The sequence below is a fragment of the Bubalus kerabau genome, chromosome X (genome assembly GCF_029407905.1).
Source record: "Bubalus kerabau isolate K-KA32 ecotype Philippines breed swamp buffalo chromosome X, PCC_UOA_SB_1v2, whole genome shotgun sequence".
Lineage (NCBI taxonomy): Eukaryota > Metazoa > Chordata > Mammalia > Artiodactyla > Bovidae > Bubalus > Bubalus kerabau.
Window position 1 is genome coordinate 99,831,463 of NC_073647.1, and position 16,141 is coordinate 99,847,603.

General features: G+C 47.3%; 1 protein-coding gene and 1 long non-coding RNA gene across 2 annotated transcripts in view; one reads left to right on the forward strand and one right to left on the reverse strand.

Moving 5' to 3' along the window:
• LOC129639695 (progesterone receptor-like) overlaps positions 1–16,141 on the reverse strand; it is a 243,796-nt gene that overhangs the window by 43,320 nt on the left and 184,335 nt on the right. The gene's annotated exons all lie outside the window — the stretch shown is intronic.
• LOC129639696 (uncharacterized) lies at positions 7,528–14,309 on the forward strand. Its single transcript, XR_008708547.1, has 3 exons — positions 7,528–7,832; positions 8,505–8,616; positions 13,788–14,309. It is a non-coding gene; the product is annotated as an uncharacterized LOC129639696 (long non-coding RNA).

The following is a 16,141-nucleotide window of genomic DNA, read 5'->3' on the forward strand; positions in this document are numbered from 1 at the left end:
TCTGGTGCTTGAAAGCTGCTGAAGAAACTGTGTTGAGGACAATAAGCCCCTCGGAGTTCAGACAGTAAGAATTCAGAATGATGAAAGAACTTCCATGGGGTTGAAGGTGGGGACCTGTCAGAAGAGATGGAATTTGAGGTGCCTCTTGAGGGATTTAGGTTGTTGGGAGCCAGAGAGAGTGGGGGGTGTCAGGCAATGCAGAGGGGGAGATTGAGAGCAGAAGTGTTGGAATTAGGATGACGTGATCTGCTTGACCCTGAGCAGCTGTGTGACTCTGGGTAAGTCACTCAACCTTTCTAGCTTCATTTTTCCTTACATGTATATGGGGAGAAATAGTACCTGCCTCGTTGAATTACCTAAAATATCCCCCCCCAAAGCATGTAGAAGAGTGCCTGGAATATAATAGATGGAAATGGTGCCAGCTTTTTATTATTAATGGCAAAGACACAAGGTAGGAAAATACAGCATGTTTGAGGGAAGGATAGAAACTTCTATTTCACTTGAGAGAAGCAGGGTTTATTTAAGGGATGTAGGCTTTAAAATTTGCCAGGAAGCCAGTCAGGCCTTGTAGCTAAATGCCTGGTTCTGAAAATAAGTTGTGTGTTTTTTTTTTTTAATTTTATTTTTAAACTTTACATAATTGTATTAGTTTTGCCAAACATCAAAATGAATCCACCACAGGTTAGAAGATCACAAAAAACCAAGTGATTCTTTGGGACCTTGAAGAGTTCTTTTTGCTGTAACTAGTTCTGTGAACTCATCCTTAGTTGGTACTAACATCTCATGCACTCTGTGATCCTAAACTTTCTTCCAATTACTTTCAGACATAACGAATTTTGTCTAAATTTGGAAATCACCATGAAATCTTTGGACTATGTAGCAAAGAGGTTACCAGAAATTGAGAGAGGAAATCCTTGGAATCTTAGAACTGAAAAAAATGGCCATAACTCAAGGATTTGGCTGGTTTCCACCTGTGGAAATTCACCAGAAGTGAAAAGATATGATGTCCTCATCTCTGCCTCCAGGTGGGGAGTGATGGACAGCCAAATGGAGCCCCTTGCTAGTCCCCTGGTTCCAGTTGCTGAGGTCTAAAAGACACTTTTTAATGCAGGATCCTCCCAATTAGCCTCCTTTCTAGAAGGAGATCAAGGAATAGACATCCAGTTGTAAAATACGTGACTCCTTTGGCCATTTCTAGGCATGTATTGGGTTGGCCAAAAAAAATCCATTCAGGTTTTTCTGTAAGATGTTATGGAAAACACCTGAATGATCTTTTTGGCCAGCCTAATATCTCAGTGAATGTCCTTGTAGCTTGTTTAGCATAGAAAAAACATGACAACAGCTTAAATATCCGTTAACGTGGAGTTGACTAGTATAACTGGGGGTTATCTATTCAACAATATTAAGCAGGTATTAAAAATGATGGTGTATATCAAAATATTTGGTCGTTGAAAGTCATCTATGACAGGCTGTCAAAGAAAAAAAGCTGGTTTCAGAACAGTGTACTTGGATGATCAAGTTCGTGCAAATTACATTTATGTTTATACATTCATTAAAGCTCAGGAAGGCTGTAAAGCAACCTATTAGAGTGGCAGTCTTTGGGGAAGGGGTTATGAGTAGATGTTTGAGGTTTATTATGCTCTTTCTGTATGGTATGAATTTTTAACAATGGATCACTTTGATCATAAAAAGATCTCAGATTTGAAAAAAAAAAAAATCCTTATGCCTTTTTTGTGGTCTTGAAAGGAAAATGAAATCAGCAAATGCCCTTGAAAAGTAGCTGATTTGAGAGCAAACAGGGTGAAATAGAGTAACCATGAAGTAGACGACATCTCAGTGATTGGCATAATTGGAATCAATATCAATTGTAAGAAAACAGCTATGTTCATTGTAAATTATTTTGTATTTGTAATAATTTTCTTGGGGTATAATTCATACACTAGAAAGTCACCCATTTGAAGTGTATAATTCAATGATTTTTAGTATATCCTCAGAGTTGTGCAGTTGTCACCATGATCAATTTTGGAACATTTTTCATCACCCTCAGATAAACCCCACACACAATAGCTATCATTTCCGCATCTCCTCCTAGCCGCTGGCAACTACTGCTCTGCTTTTTCTCTCTCTGAATATTTCATATAAATGAGATCCTACCCTTTGTAGTCTTTTGTGCCCGGCTCCTTTGAATTAGCATAATTTTCAAGGTTCATTCATGTTGTAGTATGTATCAGCGCTTCATTCCTTTTTTCCCCCAAATAATATTCCATTATATGGAGCTACCACACTTCATGTATCCGTTCATCATTTGAGGTACATTTGGATTGTTTCCACTTTTGACTATTTTGAATAATGCTGCCATGAACAGTCATATGCAGAATTTTGTATAGACGTATGTTTTCATGTAAATTACTTCTAAAGATTGGGGTTTTTTTTTTTCCAAAAGTTAAACCTCCACTTGGGCTTCCCAGGTGGCACTAGTGGTAAAGAATCCACCTGCCAATGCAAGAGATACAGGTTTGATCCCTGGGTCAGCAAAATTCCCCTGGAGAAGGAAATGGCAACTCACTCCAGTATTCTTGCCTGGAAAATCCTATGGACAGAAAACCTGGTGGGCTACAGCCTGTGGGGTTGCAAAGCATTGCACACGACTACACATGCATGCACACTTGTGATTAAAGCTAAACCCTTAAAGTCAACACAAATGTCATGAGGATGATATATGTGTCTCCCCCTTCTGCTGCAGTCTCCTGGGGTCCCCTGAGACTTCAGAATTGAATGGCACCTGGGACTCAGAGGCTGCTCAGTGGCCTGTCTGCCAGTGACACATTTCAAGAGGTCAGGATCTCACAGTGAACCACAGAAGCTCTGAGAAATGTGGTCACTCCCACCCTCCATCAGTCCTTGTCTTGGCTGTACATCAAACATGAAGTACAGTTGCCCTCCGTATCTGTAGGCTTCCCATCTGTGGTTCAACCAACTGCAGATTGAAAATATGCAAGAAGAAAAAAATTCCAGAGAGCTCCAAAAAGCAAAACTTGAATTTTCAATAGTATTTACTTTGTATTTACAACTATTTACGTATCATTTACATTTTATTAGGTTTTCTAAGTAATCTAGAGACTATTTAAAGTGTAAGGGAAGATGTGTATAGACTATACACAAATACTGTGCCATTTTATATAAGGGACCTGGGCATGCTTGGATTTTGGTATCCTCAGGGATCCTGGAACCAAGCCCCCTACCCACCCCCTGGCCCCTGCCACCAAGAGACCAGGGGTGACTGTTTTTAATCAGGGACTTACTAAATGCCCCACTAGCTGAGGAGAGAGATCTGAAGAGAATAAATGATCCTTCCTCTGAAGGAGACTGCATCCGCCCTCTCTGGGGCATCGCAACACTGACAATAATAGAGTCACAGTTAACCTGGCAGGATGTGGACCAACCTGCCTGTTCAGGAATAAAGGGGAGTGGGGAGAGATTGTTGGGAGAGGAGCAAGGATCTCTCTCCTGGAGAGGATGGCGATTGGGAGGTGTGTACTCCTTCCCTGAGTAGCTGTGGTTTCTGAAGCAAGCACCTGGTGCTCCTGACAATCGGACATCAGACGTACAGAGGGAGGCAGCATCGGCAGTGGCTAGAAGCAAGCGTGGCAGACGCAGACCAGCCTGGGCTTGGATCTCGGCTCTGCCGTTGCCCATCTGCGTGTCTCTGGGCAGATTGCTTCACTTTCTGGGTCTCCGTTTCACCTCCCAGGCTTCTCTAGTCACAGCACGCAGACTTTGTTGTCCTGTGGCATGTGGGATCCTAGTTCTCCGGCCAGGGATCAAACCCGCATCCCGTCTGTCGGAAGACAGATTCTAAACCACTGGACCACCAAGGAAGTTCCAAGTTATATCATCTTTAATCACAGTAAACTGTGGAAAATTCTGAAGAAGATGGGAATACCAGACCACCTGACCTGCCTCTTGAGAAACCTATATGCAGGTCAGGAAGCAACAGTTAGAACTGGACATGGAACAACAGACTGGTTCCAAATAGGAAAGGGAGTACATCAAGGCTGTATATTGTCACCCTGCTTATTTAACTTATAAGCAGAGTACATCATGAGAAATGCTGGGCTGGAAGAAGCACAAGCTGGAATCAAGATTGCCAGGAGAAATATCAATAGCCTCAGATACGCAGATGACACCACCCTTATGGCAGAAAGTGAAGAGGAACTAAAGAGCTTCTTGATGAAAGCGAAAGAGGAGAGTGAAAAAATTGGCTTAAAGCTCAACATTCAGAAAACTAAGATGATGGCATCTGGTCCCATCACTTCATGGCAAATAGATGGGGAAACAGTGGAAACAGTGGCTGACTTTATTTTGGGGGGCTCCAAAATCACTGCAGCCATGAAATTAAAAGACACTTCTTGGAAGGAAAGTTATGACCAACCTAGACAGCATATTAAAAAGCAGAGACATTACTTTGCCAACAAAGGTCCGTCTAGTCAAGGCTATGGTTTTCCCAGTGCTACAGTCCATAGGGTAGCAAAGAGTTGGACACGACTGAGCGACTGAACTGAACTGAACTGAAGCTCCAATTTCTTCACCTGTTAAGGAAAGAAAAAAAAAAAGATTAAGAGTCTGAGGTCATGGAAGTAAAGTTCTACGCATATAGTTAGTCCTTTAACTTTTCCTGTTGGGTATCACTTACCCATTTTAATGAAAAGCAAACAGAAGTGTAAGGAGAAAAATGAAGTCTAACTCTAGAGTTTCAGCTCTTGCCTCTGATCAGCCTCCCTTGCCACCTCCTCAGCACACCCACAAGACTCGCTGGCTTCAACCCCCTCTCCCATCCTGCCCTCCATCCTCCGTGTGGTTACACACGCACTTGTCTCGCTCACCTTTCTTTCATATTTCACGTCAAAGACCAGACTGAATGCTCACGCTCACGTCCTTGAATAGGACATAGTTAGGAGGCTGGAGAGATAAGAAGACTGAACATAAAGAGATGACTTGGGGATGATAATTTCTAAAAAGCAGACGAACAGTAGCATCTCTGGGACTGAAGGTTCAAGAGAAACGGGCTAAAGGCAGAGCTTTCTGAGTGGGGTAGGAGTCTGGAGAACCAGAATCAGAAGAACTTCCCATTGCCTTGGCTGGAGGTGGGTGCAGAAGTGAGAAGGGAAATGCGTGCCATGTAGGACCTGATGGGTGAGATGGGCCGTGTGTTACAGACCAGTGGACAGTTTAAGGCATTGAAATAAATGGACATCATGTCCTCTCTTGAGGGACCCCAGACTCTAGGGTTCCGTGAGGATATTTGTGTGTGGGATAAGGGGTTAGGAATTTGTTAATTTCTTTTTTAAAAAGAAATACAAATGCCCAGCTACATCTCATTTTATTTTATTTGTTTTATTTTTTGGCCGAGCCTCGAGGATCTTAGGATCTTAGTTCCTCAACCAGGGCTTGAACCCCAGCCATGTCAGTGAAAACACCGAGACCTATCCACTGGACTACCAGGGAATTTCCTGTGAGTTTCATTTTTTAATGTGCAAGGAGTTAATTTCCAAACCTGATTCTTTTACCTCTGCATCTTCTATCCCATATCTCTTTGTCTCATGCAGGCAAGTGAGGGCATCTCTTGGAAAAGGATGCAGATGTGTGTTACTTGTTCAAGGATCCGTATGCTACTGTCATTAAAGGAAGGTCGTTCTGAACGTTTGCAAACACCCACTCCCGCGTGGGCCAGTGCTGACAGCTCCTGCTGGAGCAGCTGTGAGAAAAGGAGGGCTTGCAGCCCAGAATGAGGCCCTTCCAAACCCAGCAGCCAAGATAGTGCTGGTGAGGGGGCAGAGCGGGGAACCAGGAAGCTGGAGTGGGGACTGGTGTGTGTGCCCACAGGGGTGGGCATGGGGTTGACTTCAAACCTTCCAGTCGTGGGAGGGGCAGCCTGGGTTCCTCTTTAAACAGAGATGATGGTAACATCCACAAAGTGGCTGACCCCGGGCCGATGGAGAGTGGACACTCGGTAAGCACCCACTCTCTTCTCCTCTCCTTTGGACGGTCCTCTGGGCTCATATCTTCGTGTGACAAGATTCTCGCCTCCTGATACGCTTGGAAGTCGGTGGATAGCTGATCAAACTGGGGAGCTGCCAGAGTCCTCCCTCCTCTGCCAAGTCCTGCTTCTGATGCAGCCCACCTGGCTGCCTTCTGCCTGGGCAGGTGAGATGGAGGCAGCAGATGGGAGAGTTATTTTTAGCCTTCCAAAGAGGATGATGTCTGTGACTTTGAAGGCCACATACCCGTGGCGCTGCTTATCAGACATATGTTCATCCACCCAGCGTGCAGTGAAGAAGAAATCTCACTAGGAAAGGGCCAGAAAGCTCTTGGACCAGGCACAGCACCAGCATCCTATGGTTGACCTCAGCCGGGCCCCCAGGGTGAGGTCCAGCCTGTGGAAGCCGACTCTCGAAGGGGCCGCCTTTCCCCACGGCTCTGCAGCTCTGAGCCCACATCCTTCCCCGCACTTCTCATTTTCAGGTCCTGGTGAATTGCTCCCAATCTCCCCACGTATTTTCCTGACACCCCACGGCAGTGTTAGCCCCCCGTGCAGGCCGCCCCTCTGTCAGTCATCACACACTATTTTTCACACACACTGTTGTTCACACACTCTGACGATCACCTGCCTCCTAAACCGCAACCGAGACCTTGCCGGGCCAGGGCCCTGCCGGATTCCTGCCTGCAGGGAGGGGGTCACCTTACAGAACTGGGCGCCTGCTGGGTGTTTGTTGAAATGAATGAATTATGTGAATTTGTCCATCAAATGTGACGACTAAGACAAGGAGGAATCTGTCAAATTTGTGACGGCTCTCCATCCCCTTGGCTCCCCCAGAGGACTTTCTGATATTGCATTGATTGCTTTAAAAAGATGAAAATGCATTCAAATGACTTTGGTTTTTGAGAATTTCACAGCCACCTGCAGAAGCCACTGCACATCTGGGGGATCCCAAGAGAAAGATGAAAACCCTTGTGCCTCATCCTCAGGTTGGAGGACACTTGTCTCAGGACTTCCCTGGTGATCCAGTGTTTACAACTCCACACTCTGATGCATGGTGTGTGCGTTCAATCCCTGGTTGGGGAACTAAGATCCCACATGCTTCCCTGCCAGAGAAAACGAACAAATAGTTTGCCTTAAAAAAAAAAGAAGACCCTTATCTCAGAGTGACCAGCTGTCACCCACATGACACACCAGCAAGGGACACAGGAGCTGGTCAGCCGGGAGCCTGGGGCGAGTCACCCTGGCAGAAGCCCCTGTCCTGGGTCACTCGTGGGCTGGGGACAACTGGCTCCCACTAAAGAGGTGCCTTCACAGCGGATTAAAGCAGTCCTAGGAAAGCTGCAGCTCTAGGAATTTGGGGTCAACCCAGGGGCCCCCCAGAGTTCAGATTTTCATCTGATGTCTTAAGCCTTCTCTGCCCTGCGCTTGATGAACACTGATTGGATTAAAGTGTCCCCAAGGCTGGGACTGGTATATACCCTTCTTCTCCACAAAACTAAGACTACGTACCTTTACTTTCCTCTGGGCTCTCATGGGGATGCCCTACTGATACCCAAGGGGTCAGGGAAGAACCGAGTGGCTGAAGGGGGTCTCCGCTATGTTTGGTGGCCTCCACTCTGGACGTGTGTGGCTTTTCTGCTCTGGTTGCTGAGCAAGGAGGCTGCGCTGTGGACTCATGGATAAACTGACTCAGTCTCCATTGCTTCTGATGGATCAAGGTTCACTGGAATTAGAGCTTCAGAGATGCTCCAGGGAAGATACTCAGAGAAACTAGGACCATTTTAATGGGAAGGTAGGCAGAGAATCTAGGACCATTTAAAGGGGAAGGTATGTGGAAATGGGGCTTCCCTGATGGCTCAGTGGTCAAGAATTCAGGAGATACAGGAGACATAAGTTCAATTCCCTGGGTCAGGAAGATCCCCTGGAGAAGGAAATGGCAACCCACTCCAATATTCTTGCCAGGATAATCCCATGGACAGGGGAGCCTGGCGGGCTACAGTCCATGGGGTCACAAAGAGTCGGACACGACTTAGCGACTGAACAACAACAAATGCAGATATGGCAAGAAAAAGACGAATTAAGCTCCAGCCTGGACTCTGAAGGATCCTCCTTGTAAAATCTTGGAGCCCGATTTTGAATAACCTGGTGGTCGTGGTGCCAGCAGCTGGGAGAGGCTGGGGGGAGCGGTGAGATTTGCCTTTTGTCCTGTCCCTGGATCTTCCTCGTTGCATCACCAAAATGAGATACCCAGGGCTCTGAGAACATGCTGCTTCAGAGTTTGAAATTACAGACTCGTGGCCACCCAAATGGCTATTTGCAGTAATAACTACTCTAGCACAGGTTGGAAAAGCCTAGTAAATGTTGCCCTGGTTTGAAATCTTCCCCTGATCCCCACCCCAGCACCTCCCCAGTGCAGAACAGGTTGAGAGGCATAGGGACTATTTTTTGTTTGTTTGTGTTTCAGAGCCAAGCTGTCTGGAACCAGTGTCTGGAAGAGCCTCTGCCCCATCCCAGCAAGTGTACCCAGCAATCAGCAGCCGCTGCCGGACCCGGGGCTGCCTGGATAAACATTTACTGTGAGATCCAGAGGGACTATCAGGGGCGGGCCAAGGATGTCACTGTCTGAGCCTCTGCTAGTCGCCATCGGTCCCACGATGACCTGGCTCATTGACCTTTGAAAGTGTTAGTCGCTCAGTCATGTCTGACTCTTTGTGACCCCATGGACTGTAGTCTGCCAGGCTCCTCTGTCCATAGAATTCTCCCAGCAAGAATACTGGAGCGGGTTGCCATTTCCTTCTCCAGAGGATCTTCCCGACCCAGGGATCAAACCTTGGTCTCCCGCATTGCGGGCAGATTCTTTACCGTTTGAGCTTCTAGGGAAGGGGAATTCAAATACACTTGGAAGGAGAGAGAACAATCTAAATCAGAGACTCTCAACTGTGTCTGCACTTTAGAGTTTCCCAGGAGCTTTTGATAATTCAGATCCCCAGGCTGTGCTCCAGAGAGTTAAGTCAGAACCTCTGCGTGCGGGACTCAGCCATCCTCTCCAACCTCCCCCAGTAGATACAACACTCAGCCTTGGTTGAGAAACTCTGACTTAAATGTGCATGTGAGGTACCTGCCAGCCATCCTACCCATGGCTTACAGCCCCATGGTGAGGACATGACTCTTCTATTCCATAGAGAGGCAGGTTCCTTGTGTTTTTCATGCCATGAGTTACAGCTCTATGCTGAGTACAATTCTGGGATTTAATGATCATGTGAGCAAGGTCCTGGAACTTCATCTAATTCAACCAAAGCAACTGGACTTTATGGATAATTGAAGGGATTTTCAAATAGCATGTTGACCTAGCGAGGCTATACTTACATCCAGACTATCGGACCTCCGCCCTGGATGACTCCCCTGCGTTCCTCTCTCTGTGGATAGTTAACCATTCACCAGTGGCCCTGCCAGAAATCCAGGCATCGTTTTGTTATCTCCTTACAATCCCTCTGGCCTTGGGCCGCTCCCAGGTCTCATAGGTGCTGCTTCCAATCTTCCTCCAGGCCCTCTGCCCCTGCTTTGGGCCAGTTCTTCCTCTCCCCCTATTACCAGCACCTCCTGAATGGCCTCTATCTCTGGTCTCATTCCCTTCTCTATCATCTGCTTGCTTTCAGATGATCGTCCAGAAACAAACTGCCCTTGTAGGCCCCTACTTTTATTTTATTTATTTATTATTTTTATTTTGTTATTGGAGTATAGTTGCTTTACAACGTTGTGTTAGTTTCTACTGTACAACAAAGTGAATCAGCTATATGTGTACATATATCCCCTCCGTCTTGAGCCTCCCTCCCACCCACTACAGGCCCCTGCTTAAAATCTACCAAGAGCTCCTCTCACTGCTTTTCTAAGAAAGCTTATGCATCTGGGCATGCCCTTTGGTGCTCTGATGGCCAAGCACTTTTCCTGCCCCATCTCCCATCACCTTAAGGATTCTATATTCCAAACACACAGAACTCTGCTTTTTTGACAACATGTGGGATTTTAGTTCCTCAACCAGGGATTCAAACCATGCCCCCTGCATTGGGAGTGAGTCTTAGCCATTGGACACCATGGAAGTCATGTTCATGAGACTTTGCTTAGGCTGCTCCCTCTGCCAGGTATTCCTTTCCCTCTGCTGTTAGATTCCTTCTTACTTGTCTGTTAATAGCCTATGAGCCGGATCCTCCCTGTTCCCCAGGCCCCTCCCCTGTGTACATCGCTCAGCTGAAGCACTCTCAAATGTTGATGCCCTTCTGCTTCTTCCCATGAGTCGGTGAGCTCCTTGAGGGCAGGAGCTGGGTCTTCGCGTTGCTGGTGCCTACATAGTCAATCTAGATAGCATATTAAAAAGCAGAGACATTGCTTTGCCAACAAAGGTCTGCCTAGTCAAGACTATGGTTTTTCCAGTAGTCATATATGGATGTGAGGGTTGGACTATAAAGAAAGCTGAGCACTGAAGAATTGATGCTTTTGAACTGTGGTGTTAGAGAAGACTCTTGAGAGTCCCTTGGCCTGCAAGGAGATCCAACCCGTCCATCCTAAAGGAGACCAGCCCTGGGTGTTCATTGGAAGGACTGAGGTTGAAGCTGAAACTCCAATACTTTGGCCACCTGATGCGAAGAATTGACTCATTGGAAAAGACCCTGATGCTGGGAAAGATCGAAGGCGGGAGGAGAAGGGGACAACAGAGGATGAGATGGTTGGATGGCATCACCGACTCAACAGACATGGATTTGGGTAAACTCCGGGAGTTGGTGATGGACAGGGAGGCCCTGCAGTCCATGGGGTTGCAAAGAGTTGGACATGACTGAACGACTGAACTGAGCTGAACTGAACACAGTCTCTGGCCTAAAGGAGGCCTTTGTGGCTAAGGCTGAACTGGTGCCATTACACCCCTCCCCTTTCCCCTTGTTGATCTGAGACCTGGCTCAGACTCGCTTGGCAAGTGCAAAGCTCTGAAACAGGAAAAGTGCGCCTTGGGCCCCTTCCATCTCTGTTATCCAGTTGTTCCCTCTTTCTCTGGGGCCTCTCTTAACTGTTCCCAGCTCCTTTATTTTCCAATTCTGCATCTCCCTATCAAAGGAACTCTCAGATTCTTTCTTTCTCTATCAAAGTTTCCTCGTGGAATAAGTACATTTGCTCTGAAACACAAATAGCTGTTCCCTTTCTCCACGTATCCGTATTTTAACAAAGTCAAAGAAATTAATTTCTAAGTGTGAAAACATCAGCCCATAGGAGGACAAGTCGGAGGGAAAAAACAGAGGGTGAGACAGCCTTCTGTGGAGACTTTCTTCCAAGATGGTCATGCATCCTTTTTTTTAACCAGAGGATGGATTTTAGGGCTGAAGTTGACTTATCGTCCGCCGTACAGAGAACAAATAGAGGAGAGAATGAAAGCAAGCAGGCAACTGGGAAGGCAGCAGGCAGAGCCTCACTGAGGCTGCGGGAGGCAGAGCAGAAGGGAGACAGTTGTCATCAGGGAGTGAAGAGAAGCGAGTGAAGAGAAGCGAGCACGGGGTGGGAGGGACCGGGGGAACTGCTCAAGACCTAGACCTCCAGCCCTGGGCAGAACCTTTTAGGTGGATCCCCGCAAGACTCCCCCGACCGAGGGAGACAGCGTTCTGGGTGGGAGTCCTATGATGAGCTACAGCACACTCTGCTTCCACAGTCTCATGCTGGCCATGATTCATGTCCCTGGCGACTGCAACTGCGGTGACATAGAGACCCTCATGGTGGGTAGTTTGGCGCCCCAAGGGACCGAGTACTTCCTGTTGATATCAACCGCTGTGCAGCTTTCTGGTGGACAAGTTGCACGTTTTCCCTGGGGTAGAAGTGCAACAAAATATATAGGATTCCCCTTTAGGCTTGTAGCCAGCAGCCAGTGGTCCTTGGGTCCGGCCATCACGGTATGTATTCCTGCCTCATGGTCCTGCACCCAGAAGTGAGTGTGGCCACTCAGTGAAGGATGCTCAGACCTACCTGACACCTGCTCTCTCCTTCGACCACAGCAGCTGCGGTTTCCTCCATCCCCTTCAGAGGCAGGAGATTTAAGCTGGACCACAGCAGAACAGGTAGCAGCCACTTAGCTTCAAGGGGCTCCAGGGGTCTCCCTCTCTCCCTTCCCTCATATTAGCTTGCTTAAGCCCCTAATTCCTTATTAGGAGTCGACCTTTGGTCTCAAGGGACTTCCCAGGTGGCTCAGCAGTAAAGAATCCATCTGCCAATGCAGGAGACGAGGGTTTGATCCCTGGGTCTGGAAGATTCCCTGGAGGAGGAAACGGCAACCCACTCCAGGACTCTTGCCTCGAGAGTCCCATGGACGGAGGAGCCTGGCAGTTTACAGTCTGGGGGGTCAAAAATGAGTTGGACACAACTGAGTGACTGAACATGCCCTTGGTCCCAAGACATCACCTCTTGTGAGGGTGCAAAGAGCCTACAATCCTCTTCAGATACTTGGGTTCCATGTGCTCTTGCCAGATCCCTCCTTTCCTCCAAGAGGAGGCCAGCGGGAGGTGGTAGAGGATGGGCAGCAGGCAGTGCTGAGTGGGAGGAGAGCACAGATGTCAGGGGACGGGGAGAGAGCACGAGGACCCAGCTCACCCCTTCCCCATCAGTCCCGAGCCACAGTGATCGCGGTTTCTAAAAACCCAGCCGGGACATTTGGGTGATGAGAGATTTTTGTACCCATTCCAAACTGAGGGGGAAGTCTTGAATCTGTAGTTTGGACATTGAAATGGTATAATTTCCAGGCCATTTGGACGGTTTATGGGGTCAACGGGGTATTTGAAACTGGAACTGTTCTAGAGAATCCAGGCTGGCCACTGACCACACTGCGGTGGTGGGTGACTGGTGGGTCCCCCTGGCCACTGCCTTCCGCTGACCTTTGCCTCATCCTTTAGTCCAGATCACTCAGAGGATGGGGACAAACAGGTCCACCTTGGAGTCCTGCCCTGGTCAGATGGACCCTCCTTGGGGCACAGGCCCTGGCTCAGCTCTAACATGAACCATGGTTTCCCCAACTGCTCAGGGAAGTGGGGTGAGGATACAGAAGCTTCTCAGCTCTCCTTGTCTTGAGGTCTAAGTGTGGTGTTTTTCTTCTGCGGGAAGGAAAAGAAGGAAAGAGGGAGCGGAAAAGAGGACCGGGTGGGGCGGGAAACCAGCAAAACACAAACAGAATGGGAACACACCATCCAAAGTCCCTTCTGGATTTCTTGGAGGAGACTGCGAGGGTCTGGTTTTCAGCCAACAGCTTGGAGGCCAACGCTCAACGCTCAAAGCCAGAATTGAGCTGGCTTTGCCTGTCATGGGGAAGAGGCAGGGGTTCTCCAGTCGGACAGGATATAGGATGGGTAGGATGACATTGTGAAATACTCCACGTCTACATCTATACCCAGGGCTTCCCTGGTGGCTCAACAGTGGTAAGGAATCTGCCTGCCAAGGGAAGATCCCCTGGAGAAGGGAATAGCAAACCACTCTAGGACTCTGGTCTGGAGAATCCCACGGGACAGAGGAGCCTGGCGGGCTCCAGTGCATGGGGTTGCAAAAGAGTCGGACACGACTTAGCGACTAAACAACAACATGTCTACTCCCACCTCGGCTTGGAGACCAAGGGAAAGGTCTGAACACCTCATTGGCAGGTCTCATCTCTTCCCAAAGACTTGTCTTTGTGAGTTAACCTCGCCCTTGTTGGAGGATCTGAATCGTGTCCACCTTCATTCTCCCCCAGGAGGCCTGCTGGTGCTGTTCGTGTAGCAAGAGCTCAGGAAACTTGGCTGGGGCCTCATCACCTTCCCTTTGGTTGCAGAGGTTGTGGTTCTGAAGCTCGGAGGGACCTCCCAAAGACTGTGCTCCGTTCAGAGCCGAGAGGCCGCGTGATTGTAATCAGGTGGGAGCGGAGCCCTCAAGTCCACCTGTGTTTCCCAGTGACCTTGGCAGAGGCACCTCGTCTCTCTGCCACGCCCCTCTGTCCAGCTCCCAGGGCTTCCTGGGCACACATAAGCGCTCCCACCAGTGCAGAAAATGCTCCAGACTCTGAGATGACACATAGGCTGTCCAGGTGCAAATGACTGCTACTCGACTGCTTCAGACACCCTCCCTTTTCCCTTTTAAGTTGTCTTTGAAATGAAACTAAAAAAGGAATATTTGCACAGAGGTTTCCCTCAAGGCCATTTCTAATACACCTGGTAATCAGCCCTGGCTTTCAAAAGTATGGTTATGATTGCCGTAAAATTATTGCATCATTTGACTAAAATCCTTCTGTGAATGTTTCTGATAAAAATTTCTAATTAAAAAATGTTTTCTAAGGAGACTGTTTTCCTCCCCTTTCATCTGAGGGGTGGGGCCATCTCATTGTTGCTGGTTATGGAGATGATAGAAGGCTTCCTTGACTGTTTCCCACACCTCTTCTTCTGAAGACCTCAAGATGATTTCAGGATCCAGGAGAAATTCGTTTTGCATCTAGGATGAAATTGAGGCACTGTGGATGCGGTGGGGTTGCTGTAAAAGGTGTGCCCCCAAATTATGCAGTGATCAGTCCTGGGGCTAGAAAAAAGGCATCAATCTCCTTTATCTTCCTTTGCTTTTTAGGAAAGTTGTTGTTTAGTTGCTAAATCTTCTCCAAGTCTTTAGTGACTTCGTGGGCTGTAGCCAGCTAGGCTCCTCTGTCCATGGGATTCTCCAGGTAAGAATGCTAGAGTGGGTTGCTGAGCCCTCCTGCAGGGAATCGTCCTGACCCAGGGATGGAACTTGGGTCTCTTGTGTCTCCTGCATTGGCAGGCAGGTTCTTTACTGCTAGCGCCATCTGGGAAGCCCAAAAATTATGAAAATCTTTTCATCAGCTTTATCGCAGTGTAATTTACCTGCAATGCATGCCTGCCAAATCTCTTCAGTCATGTCTGACGTTTTGCAACCACATGGACTGTAGCCGGGCAGGCTCCTCTGTCCATGGGATTCTCCAGGCAAGAATAATGGAGTGGGTTGCCATTTCCTCCTGTAGGGGATCTTCCCAACCCAGGAATCAAACCCATGTCTCCTGCATTGGCAGGGGGTTCTTTACCACTAACGCCACCTGGGAAGCCCCAAAGGCTGGCTTGTTAGGAATGGGATGGTAGTTCATACAAGTGAATGCCAATCTCCCAATTCATCCCATCCTCACTCCTCCCCTTGCTGTCCATACTTTCCTTCTCTATGTCTGTCTCTATTTGTGCGTTGCCAACAGGTTCCTCTGTACCATTTTTCTAGATTCCACATATATGCGTTAAAATACGATATTTGTTTTTCACTTTCTGATTTACAGCATCCTGTAAGACAGTCTCTAGGTCCATCCACATCTCTGCAAATGGCATAATTTCATTCCTTTTTGTGGCTGAGTAATATTCCATTTTATATGTGTACCACATCTGTTTTTTTTAATTTTAAAATACTTTAACCAGGAACTTCTTTCTTTTCGTTTCCATTGGATCATTTCTTTTTAGATTTCACGTATAATGGATGTCACACGATAGTTCACCTTATCTACCTGACTTATTTCACTTAGTATGACACTTTCTAGGTCCATCCATGTTGCTGCAAATGGCATTATTTCATTCTTTTTAATGGCTGAATATTTCATTGTATACATGCACCATATCTTTATGCACTCCTGTGCGGATAGACATATAGGTTGCTTCCATATAGGAACTCTTATTTAACTGGATTTTATCTGATCTATCCTTAGTGTTGCCAAATTTAGTAAATAAAAACACAGCATTCCCAATTAAATTTGAATTTCAGATAAATGGCAAATACCTTTAAACCAACTTATATTTTGTGTTACTTATACTATGTCCTCAATATTGCCTGGGGTACACTTATACCATGAAACTATTCATTGTTTATCTGAAATTCAAATTTGCCTGGGCAGCCTGCATTTTGTCCATCAACCCTATCAGTTTGCTGAGATGCCCCCACTCCTGGAAAAAGTTTAGCTGTTGGTCCAGCTGTGGCTTGCTTGGAAGCAGATACTGGGTGGGAACAGGGTCTGTGTGGAAGTACAGCCCCTCTGAAAGGCTGGGGAGGCAAACTGAAAACAGTACCCCTTCT